This window comes from Octodon degus, unplaced genomic scaffold (genome assembly GCF_000260255.1).
Source record: "Octodon degus isolate 3935 unplaced genomic scaffold, OctDeg1.0 scaffold00258, whole genome shotgun sequence".
NCBI lineage: Eukaryota > Metazoa > Chordata > Mammalia > Rodentia > Octodontidae > Octodon > Octodon degus.
The window spans coordinates 2,634,324-2,645,835 of record NW_004524834.1 but is presented as its reverse complement, the minus strand read 5'-3'; the positions used below and the strand labels follow the sequence as shown (position 1 = coordinate 2,645,835).

General features: G+C 33.2%; 1 pseudogene; it reads right to left on the bottom strand.

The window, feature by feature from the left end:
- LOC105740993 overlaps positions 1–11,512 on the bottom strand; it is a 125,113-nt pseudogene that overhangs the window by 110,814 nt on the left and 2,787 nt on the right.

The window sequence follows — 11,512 nt, the reverse complement described above, 5'->3', positions numbered from 1 at the left end:
GGCTAGGACTGGGTCTCTGTGTTTCATTTTGAAAACTCTTGAGTAATGCATAATTCTTAAGACCAGTTCTCTATGTTAGGTTTAATTTCTCAAAATTAATTATTGGTCTTATACTATTTTACTATTGAAAATGTCTGTGAAGGAAATCATCAGGTATAAATGTTATTAGATTCTTTAAGCACACATAATATATATTTATTCATGATAATTTATAAGTATATTTAATTTAATATAAATATTAAATGTACAAATGTCTTGTTACTATGGAATATATCTTTAGTAACAAAAAGCTATATATAATTCAAAGTTTTACTTGGCCTCTCAGGAGGATGGGTATTGATTTTTAGTAATAAGCAGCCAAGTGGGAAAAAGGAAAAGATAAACAGTAAAAGACAAAAATAACACAAGTTTCACCACTAGTGTGATAGCTATATAAGACTTATTCTGTGAAGAAATATAGTTTTCAGACATGGCCCTTATGATAGGATTGATCCTACTCACATTTTAGATATAATCTTGAAAGTAATTTTTAATTTCTTAGATTCAAAATAAAGTAATGACATCTAATTAAAAACAGTGGTAAATCAAAATATGAGTAGCAGTAAAAGCATATGCAGATTTTTCATGTCAGTGCTGCATATCCTCAGCCACAATATGTACAAGCCTAACAAGCTGGCCAAAGGAGTGATGAGTGCTCACTGCGTCAGAGAACAGAGACAGACACACAAGATGCCAGTTCTCTTCCATGGATGAAATCTCCATGCCCTTCTTTATCATAGCTACTTTCCTTTCCTTCACTTTCTTCATAAATCAGCGTCTAACTTTACAACTATCCCATCTAGTATATATTTAAATCTATCAAAATGTAATTTTCTGTCACAATAACTGATTTTATAAGCCAATATTGAGCTGCATATTTTCTGAAAAACTATTTTGAAGAAAACACAGCTATTTATTTTAACCAGGGGGATAGTTGTGAATGTGTTCAGAAGTATGACAGACATGCTCTCTAATAATGTCTTCATGCAATGAAACCTATGCTTTGAAATCTTGTGAAAGAATAGATTTTTAAGGAAAAAAGTTTGCAATGATGTCGGGTTAAATTTACACTAGGACCTGGAATTTCATGATGACATAGCCAACCCTACATGAACTACTAAAAGATATTCTAGAGAAGGGATCAATATGACCCCAACTCCATGAATGAGAATGGAAAGAACCCACCAAATAGGGCAAACAAACACTAAAGAATAAGATGTATACAACAGCAGTCTTTCAGTTATTCTTTTGTATACAGCAGCAAAATATTTCTATCAGCATACTCTACAAATAGACTTCTCCTGCACCCTGTGGGTCATGATTCTGTCTGGGTCTACAGGGTGGATATCAAGGAAATAGCAGTAGCTCAGCCTCATAAGTGACAGCTCACCACCACTAAGCATCATGGGCACTGTCCATGTCCACAACATACTAGAAATTTGGGGGATATCCTATCTCCAAACAGAAGAGCTGATCATATAGTTTCATTCAAGTATTTATGTTATGCTTTATTCTTAGTAATTCTTTACTATCATGAAAACTTTTTCTTAGTTCAATTGTTTTGACATATGTAATTTTTAATTAATTAATATTTAATTTATTTTCTGAATATTGTTTCATCTTGATTTTTGTTTTAAGATTTATATTGTATGTTTGAATTACAATCTACTTAAAAGACATGGTATGATATTTTCTGATAGTATTAAAAACTTTAAAAAGTGTATTTCCATTTTCCATTGACTTTATATTACTTCTTCCTTATCTTACACACACACACACATACACACACACACTTTAATATGAAAAAATTTGTATATGATATAGCATAAAATTGAAATCCTCAGTGACATTTTAAATGGGTTTATCTAATATATTTTACATAGTCCTGAATAACTACCATTTTGAGAGCTCTTTATTTTTTATCCAAGACCATACAGCAACTTCTCTTGCCTTCTGGATTATGATCTTTGTTATTTCCTATATGCTATATCTGGAGGATGTAGAATATTTTGAGTTTGTATAACTGGAAAATGTTTTACTTTTATCAGGACAGATTTTTTTCTTTTAGTCTTTTGAATTAATTAGTCTAGTTTCTTACACACTTGCTCTTTTCTTTTTCTTTCTAATGTGGAAAAAGATACTATTTAATTTTGTTCTTCTATAGCTAATATTTTCATGTATATGATTTAGTCATATTTTTCTTTACAATTAGTTTTGAACAGTTTCATTTTTGTGTATCTTTGTATGATCTTATTCATATTTCTTGTGCAAAAGGTTTATTTTTCTTGGAAATGTGGTGCTATAACTTCAATTAAATTCAGAAATTTTAAACTTTTTAATATTTAGTGCTTAGCCCTCTCTACTTTGAGAATTCTAATTGTATGAATATAAGTTTCTTGATTTTGACACAGAATGAACTATTATATGCCTGATCTGTAAATTCTTTCTTCCTCATTTTTATTTTAGGCTATTTTTTATTGTTATATTCATTTAAGTTCACAAATGATTTATTTACAATGTACAATCTATTATTAATCTCATGCTATGTTTTCTTTTCAGAAATATTTCTCTAAAATTCACTCTGTCTATAGAGTGAATTATATCTTTCACATTTCAATATTTGTCTACAAATTTGTTTTGTATTTTTAGTGAAGGGTCTACAGGGTATTCGTGGTCTATCTATTAGATCAGACTCATAGTGATCTACCTGTTTACAGCCTCCCAAGAGCTGGTATTAAAGGTACATGCCACTACTCTCGGTCTGCATTGCCATCTCAGTGAACCCCGGGGGAATGGGGTCACATGGCAGGCCCAGGGATAGAACCCCCGCCCCTGTGCCTACTTGCAGGCACTTTAATTCATTGAGCTATTTGGCTGGCCCTTTACAAATTTTAATATGCTATATAAATATTGATTTTCAATAAAATTAATGAGAAAAAAATTTACACTAGGAAAATTACTGTTGTGACCTAAATAGTAATTATAAATAAGCTTTCAAAATCTAGTAGAAAGTTACCGTTTTATTCTATGGCTTTGAAAGGAGAACAGGTAGCATGCCAAAGAATATATTAAAAGACAAAAACCACAGAAGAGAGTTAGCAACAATTGATGCTGAAATAATCTGATGAACATGTTTTAATAAAGTTATTAGAATCAGAGATTTTGAACTTTTATTTTCATTATTCCTCCAAATTCCATTAAAGTGCTAAAGCCATGGTCCTTAGAAATTTTGAGATCCTAGATAACATGCAAAACATTTTTAGGCAGTAAAAATACCATCGTGAGAGGTCTCCAGGGCTGCTGAGCTAGTTACTGGCAGAGCTTGTATATTTAAGTCCACAAATTCAGTATCTTTTTAATTACCATAATCTTTCCATGTAATTAACTGAAAATTTTAATGTAAAAATTCATTTTTCTCTGTTTTTTATCTTTTATTCAGTATTGAGTATTGAACCTAGAGTGTAAAAAGTCCTTCTGTTTTTTTTTTGTTTTGTTTTGTTTTGTGTGTGTGTGTGTGTTTGTGTGTGTGTGTGTGTGTGTGTGTGTGTGATACCAGAAATAGAACTCCAGACCTCGTACTTGCCAGGCAAGTATTTATTCCACTAAGATAGCTACCTGGCCAAAAGAGTTCATCCCATCACTGTGGCTGGGGAGATGGCTCAGTGGAATAAAGGCTTCCCTGACAAGCACAAGGGCCTGAATTCAATCTCCTGTTCTGCCAAAAATAAAATAAATAAATAAAAATTATAAGAAAATAAATAGTATCTTACATTTTCCTACAGTTAATTTCAGGGCTTTTTGTTGTTTTGGAATCCATGAGCTTACACATTCTAGGAAAACTCTCTGTCACTAAGTCACAAACCTAGTCATAAAAATTTAGTTTTAAACCTTGTTTTCATTATTTTGTACCATTGTTGAGACAAAATACCCAATACCATCAAGTTGAGGGAAGAAAGGTTTATTTAGTTCACAATTTGTAAAGACTTCAATCCAAAAGCCACTGGCTTCAAGGCAGGTGACACAAGGAAGAGGGGCATTCATTCATGGTAGGGTAAGACAACAAAGCAACAAGAGAACTTAAGAGCATTTTTCTTCTCCTTTGACCTTCTCCAGAATGCTGGATTTAGGGGAGTGCCAAATTAATTACTGGACTGATTTAGTAATAACATAGACTTAATCCTAGGGGCACACACTCTGAATTCAGCCACTTCTGCAAAAGCCCTATGACCACCTGAATCTTTGGAGGAATATCAGACACAAATTATATAATATTTTCCTGATTGTCCCCGAAGTCTCATACACATTCCTTTATTCCACGGGCATTTTGTCTATCTCCGAGAATTATCAAATTCATAAGAGTTTTAGCATTGCTAAAAAAAAAATTAAGTATCAAGTCTTTTCTGTGATTTAACACAATTATTTAGCTGGGATCTCTAGTACAAATGAAAAGAAACTTAAGCATATCCAACATACTGTGACCAAGATAGATATTTACACTTTAAAAGTGGCAAGCAGGGGGATATAAGGAAATGGGACCAAAGCAAGTCCAAAATCCAGTAGGTCAAAGATTTATGTGCTGTAGTTCCATGTATAGCATCTGGGCAATTCTGTGGCAAAATATGAACTCCAAAGAGCTTTGCTGGTAGTATACCTACAGCACTTCAGGTGGCTGTAGCACTCATGGTTTCTTTCTTTGGACCCCTCTTCTTCCTCCTTGCAGTTTTTCCCAGAAAATTCACATTTTTGATGTTTCCAAATTTCTGGGGTCTTCACTGCACCTTCAGCTTCACACACTGCTATTGAAGGGGCACACACCCTGGTCTATAAAAGTCTTCTTCTGAAATCTGGGTGGAAGTTTTCTTGACACCACAACTCTTGGGTTTTACATGCACCTAAAACCAGTGCCTTGTGGAAGACTCCAAGGTCTGTTGCCAACTGGAACAGTAGCCAGGATTCCCTCTGTCTTGCATGTAGGGATCAATGCCTGGATCCCCAACACTCTAAATCCATTTTGAAGAAACAGCTTCTCCAGGCCTCTGCAGTTCTGTAACACAGTGATCAGGGTCTTTCCTCTCGAAGCAAAGCCTTTCAATTTTGTAATTTTGAGGTTGATAAGAGTGGCGACTTGCTGCTGTTTTGAATGCTCACAATATTGCCTGCCATATATTTGCAGTCCACAACTTTACTGGAGCTTCCTTTGTGGAAGAACTTACAATGTTTAAATCATACGAAGATTTTTTCCTGATTTTCAACATAGATCTGGCTAAAAGCTCCCAACAGCATACATACCTGTACATTAATATTGAGCTGCCTAAATTTTCCTCTACATGATTAATTAATCTGATGTTTTTAATATCAGTATGAGGCAAAGTCTGTGGACATTAGCAAAATTCAGGTGCATGCGGTCTTTCTTCTGAGCAGAAACCTCCTGGTCTTTAAAGGCTTTGTGGTCCTTTGAACTCTGATCTGAATCTCTCAGAGGGCACAGCCTAAGGATTTTCAGCTCTGTTTTCAGGCCACATGTCCAAAACTTTCCTAACTCTTCTTCTTCCCACAGGCCAATTCTAAAGACTGTTGAACCACATTGTTGGGTAAAGTCACATCAATGACCCCACTACTCTACTATCAAAATCTGTCTTAGTTACTCTTCCCATTGCTGAGACAAAATACTTAACAACCTCAAGTTAAGAGGGGAAAGGTTGATTTAGCTCACAGTACGTTGAGTTTCAGTCCATACTCTGCTGGTTTCAATATAGGGTGCCACATGGCAGAAAGAAAATCACTTATAGTGTTAGAAGACAATGAGAACAACACAAAACCTTAATGGCATCTTTCTTTCAGCTTTGTGAGACACAGAGTACACATATTAGAACAAAATAATTCTAATGTCACTGATAGTCTAATCAGTGGACTGATTTATTAATCATATACCTTTATCCTTAATCCCAATAATATACATTATATTCAACCACCTCTGAAAAACTCCTATGGATTTATGAGACTTTGGTGGGACCTAGGGCAAAAACCATAGCAGATATCCAATATGTACCACTTATATTCAGAAATATCGCAGTAATACAAAGATACTTTCTAATTTCAGAATTAAGATCTACTTCTAAAGTAATATATAATTATGACTATAGTTATCCTTATGAACATGTAAAATTGAAAACCACGTACTTTAATAAAAGAATCTGAAGACAGAGATAAAGTAAGGAGAGAATCTCCAAAAATATGCCAAGGATATTTTCTTCTACTTGTTATATGTTGCCTCTCCATCTATAGCATTTGGAAATGATAAAACAATGAATGAAATATTTGTACTTCTTTCTGGAAGAAAGAACCAGAAAATAAAGATAATTAACAAGATATACAGTAAATAGTAAAAGACTATCTGACAAACCTAGTGCCTAGAATAAAAAAAGGACCCCAATCATGATCCAGAAAAGTAAAACCATACCGAATCAAATGTGACGAACTTCAGCAGTTGATGAACTGTGCATAGGATGTATGATCTTTCTGTGTCGCTGGACATGGGCTTTGTGTGAAATTGAGATACTGAAAACAAGATCATAGGAATAAATTGACAACCTGTATTTCATTAGTCAAAATCTTACAGGCACAGGGGAAAGAAACAGACAAATAAATGAATTATTAGTATAGATGGAGATAATGCTACAATAGAAAATGATGTTATGGAATTCCATAGGTCACAGAGTGGATTTGTGGAAAACAAGAGACTTGAACAGAGTTCAGATACTGAATTACCAAGAACGAATGTGGAATGAAGAATCAATGGACATTTTTGCTAGCATATTTAATGTGGAAGAATTATATACTGAAGAAGAAATACAAAAATAAGTATGTATGTTAACTTCATTTGCTTCCATAAGGTTCAACTTTAAATAACTTGCCATAATACCAGGAAGTGCCCATCTTCCTGTCTTCACCCAAAATATTTCAGTCTTACACAGTACTATCTAAAAACAAATGCAGATTCATTACTAAACTGTTGCTAACTGAGCAACAGTTATTTCCTGTGCAAGAACTAAATTAATAATTTCTTTATATAGAAATGAAATGACATTTAAAAAATAGATCAATGTCTTTCCTAACAGGAAATAAGTGCAAAGGAAGTCATACCCTTTTCAGCTTAACACGTACATTTATAAAATCAAGAAAAATAATCATCACAATGATGGAAGAAAAATGTATACTAAAGCAGTAGTTACACTTTTCAAGAACCATTTCCATGAAAATTATAGTATTTTTACCCATCTACAATTTGTATTAAGTTGTTTTCCATCAGTTTTTAGTAATAGGCTAAAGAACGAAAATCTGAAAGTAACTCTCAGCTATGAGAAAGAGAGCTATCTTAGTAATGTATCATTATTACAGAGTCATGGGGATATGAGAGTAAATGATCTTACATTTATTTTGTTGTAGGACAGTGAAAAAATTTCACATGAAATCTAAAGGTGTTAATGGATATAGAAAAGTGATCAAATACATCTCCAATGGAAAATAACAGAAATGTTAGTGCTACTTGAGAATGTATTCAGCAAATAGCATCAAAGAAAAGTACCTATAAAAGTCTGTTGCCTGTCAACACAATGTATCTTATATCTTGGTCTCTTGTGCATATACTTGTTTTTCTTCATGTACTGATATTGATAGCAGAACTGCTTAAAAATTATAACTTTGAGAATGTTATATTTCACATAGATGGATAAATACATCTAATTTTTCTGTTCATTTTTAGCATTTTATAGGGACATATTTGAAATACATAACATACTCTTCATGGGGAACTGTTTTATGTACATATTGCATCTTTTTTGAGATGTACATGATAAAAATAAATATTTATTTGTATTTATAGGGAAATTTAGCAAGCAAATTTCAAAGATAAATCAGAAATCAGCATCTAAGCACATGTTCTAAATTGAACATAAACTGCTACATTATTTTCCACTCTCATCTGACATTTACTAAAAACCCAATATGCTGAGATCAAAATTTTTTTCTAAATAGCAGATGTATATAAGAAGGTATAAAACACTATCATAAGTCACACTTTATGCTCAAAGTAACTTACATATGATACAAAGGATCTCTCATCTGTAATAGGTATAGTTTTCTCTAGGTCATGAGGTTTCAATTTTTGAAAGATAACTGAAAGAATTAAGTATTTGATGGAGAAAATAATCAAAAATTTAAATAAAACAAAGAGTTTATTGTAAACACCAAGGAGAAAAAAATCACTAGGATAAGTATTAGACATCAAATTTAATAGTTTAAAAAGCTGTGAAACTTGATGAAAATGCATGGAGGAAAAAATATAAATATTGTAGTAAGTGTGAATAGTAAACTATGAACTCAAAAACACTAAAAGTTTCATTACAAGCATATTATATTTTTGCCACTGAAACAGATTATGTACTTGAGACTGTAAGGGGAGACAGTGACACAACAGTACTACACAGAGCTCAGGAGTAAGTGGAGGGACACATTCACTCCTCAGGAGAAGATTTTGGAAATGACCATAAACAACACAAAAGCACTAAAAATTGAATGCAAGAACTGATTTAAATGATCTGCTTTTCATTTGATTAGATTCACATGATTAATTAGAAAATTAATTAAAACAATCACCACACTTAAAGAACTTTCAGTATGTGAGAATTAAGGTACTCATAAGCACACAAGACACAAATAACTCATTTATTTATTTATTTCTATTTTAGGGAAGAGTCTACAGCGTGTTCAGAATGTCACTACTAGATCGGACTCCCAGTGATCTGCCTGTTTACAGCCTCCCAAGGCTGGTTATACAGGCACACACCACCACGCCCAGTCTCCATTGCCATCTCAGCACGCCCTGTGGGTGGTGCTGGTATGGCAGGCTGGCAGGCCCGGGGATTGAACCTCTGGCCTCTGTACCTGCTTGCAGGTGCTTTAAGTTGCCAAGTTATTTGATGAAAATGCACGGAGGAAAAAATATAAATATTGTAGTAAGTGTGAATAGTAAACTATGAACTCAAAAACACTAAAAGTTTCATTACAAGCATATTATATTTTTGCCACTGAAACAGATTATGTACAAATAACTATTAAGTGCATGAGAAATAATAAAATGATTATACATCAAAGCGTACTTGACTTGGAAAAATAACCTACATTTAACTGAGACTTCACTGTTACTGAACTCATGCTAATAGCATAATGGAAGAAGGCAACAGGAATATCTTACATCCTACTAAAGGAAGAATTTGCACAGGTAAGTACATCTGCATCAATTTGCAAAGAATTTGCCAATATACAAAATATTTATAAAGTTCAAAACCACTAGTTAATTAAGAGTGACATGAAATGTGATCATTCATCTTCATCTTGGATTTGTATATAATAGTCTTATCCATTCAGTAATTCATGCATGTGTGAGTTCCCATAGTGGGATAAACCATGCAATGATTTGAATTTTTAGAAATCTTCATATTTACAATTACATTACAACAAATATCATCTTCCAAATATATTTTCATTCAAAAAATGTATATTTTGTGTAACTACACATAGACAATTTTAAAATAAGAATGCAAAAAGATTAAGTAATAAAAAGCCAACCTGATGGGATCATATTTAAGCATTTTGTTGACTATTTTAAATAAATTCAGTCATTCATGTTCATCAGCCCAGTGGTAAGAAATGTGACCATGCCACTCCTACTCTCCGATTGGCAGCTTATGAACAGTTAAACTTCATTTAGAACCCTTCAATACACCACATGGAAGAGTGAAATTATACACTGAGCTCTACTGGAAGATGTCTAGATGTCTGTGATGTACATCTGAATCGTCTGGCAACTTTTACAACTTTTGTGCTAAATTGTTCCATAGTAATAATCAACTCATTTTTCATAAATAAATCTCAAGTAGAAAAGTAATGGAAAAAGGAAATTAAATGATGAGCACAGATTTGTAAAACTGCATAGAAGAATGGCTGAAATGTTAAGTCAGGACATTTGTATTTTATTTAGACTACACCATATTCTAAAAGGTTGGGGTACATTTTTATGAAGGGTGTTATGTTCTAATGACTAAAAAATCAAATGACCAACTTTATGGAAGTCAAAAAAATGTTTATGTTGATCCTTCTTTCTCTTCCCTTTTAATTTATTTTCTTCTACTAACATTTTTAGACCCTAACTATATGATAAGATAGTAGACATAAGTGAATTTTACTTCCTAGTGGAACTCAAAATAAAAGTATATAATTTCTGTTATGTAATTTCATGCCCTAGGTATTGATCTATCCTCACTCCTTCCCATCCCCTATAGATATAATTGGAAATACTTAATTTTACATTGTGTTTGTCACTAATGTAAATTTAACTCTAGGTCCAAGAAAAATTCCAGTCAGGCAATTTAAAAATTCCAGACAGGCAATCTAGTAAATCAATATTATTACATTGAAGCAATAGCTTGTTGATTCCACTTTTCCCTTGTATTCACTTTCTCTACCTCAGTTTTATTTATTACAATAAAACCATCCTGTATTCTATGTCAAGCCACTGATTTCTCTTTCTCTGATGTAATCTCCTTCCTAGAATTTCACGGCTCATTCAGGACTTAGTCCCATCATGCACTTAGAGAGCTTACATTGTAATTTATCTTGAAATTTTTATCTCTGAGCTAGGAATCATGCTACTTTTTCCAATTTTCTTGACACTCCTGTAATCCTTTAGAATCTTTGTGTTCATATTTAACTTCCTTAACTTAGTTTCAACTTAACACTTAACTCTAGCTATATATCCCTGAAACTATCATGATGCCCATCTGCCAGACTGCCTGGATCCATTGCTGCCCAGTACTGACCATTATATTCTCCAGATAAAACGCTTTGCCTGTATGGCTTGATTTCTATCACTTGATTATTGTTTAATTTCCAAGAGTTGATTTTTATCTCAATATTGGTTTTTAGCCTTCCAATTCTATCCTACTTAAGCTTTTTCAGTCATTTCTAAGCCTTGGATTGATTAGAGGACAAACATTTTTGTATGAAAGCTAAAAGGAAGGCAATTATATTACTCTCATAAAACAAAATCAGTTATGCTACTATATTTTATTTGCTTTCACATTTTCACTTTGTGTTTTCATTTTTTATGTATTTGGTAGAGGGTTTCACTATGCAACTCAGAGACATAGAGATCCTCCTGTGTTCAGCATCCCCAGCACTGGGATTTACAGGCATGTATCACCATACCCATCTAGGTGGCCAGTTCAGTGCACCTGGGGCCTGGGCTGGCATGGCATGTGGTGCTAGGGATTGAAGCCCAGTCCTTACGCTTGCCTAAGCAAATGCTTAGTCCACTGAGATATCTCACAGGCTCTATTTTCACATTTTTCAAACAACATTTTTGTACTCTGATTTCTTTTTAGTGTTTGATAGAATAATAAGTGAAAATCTTACA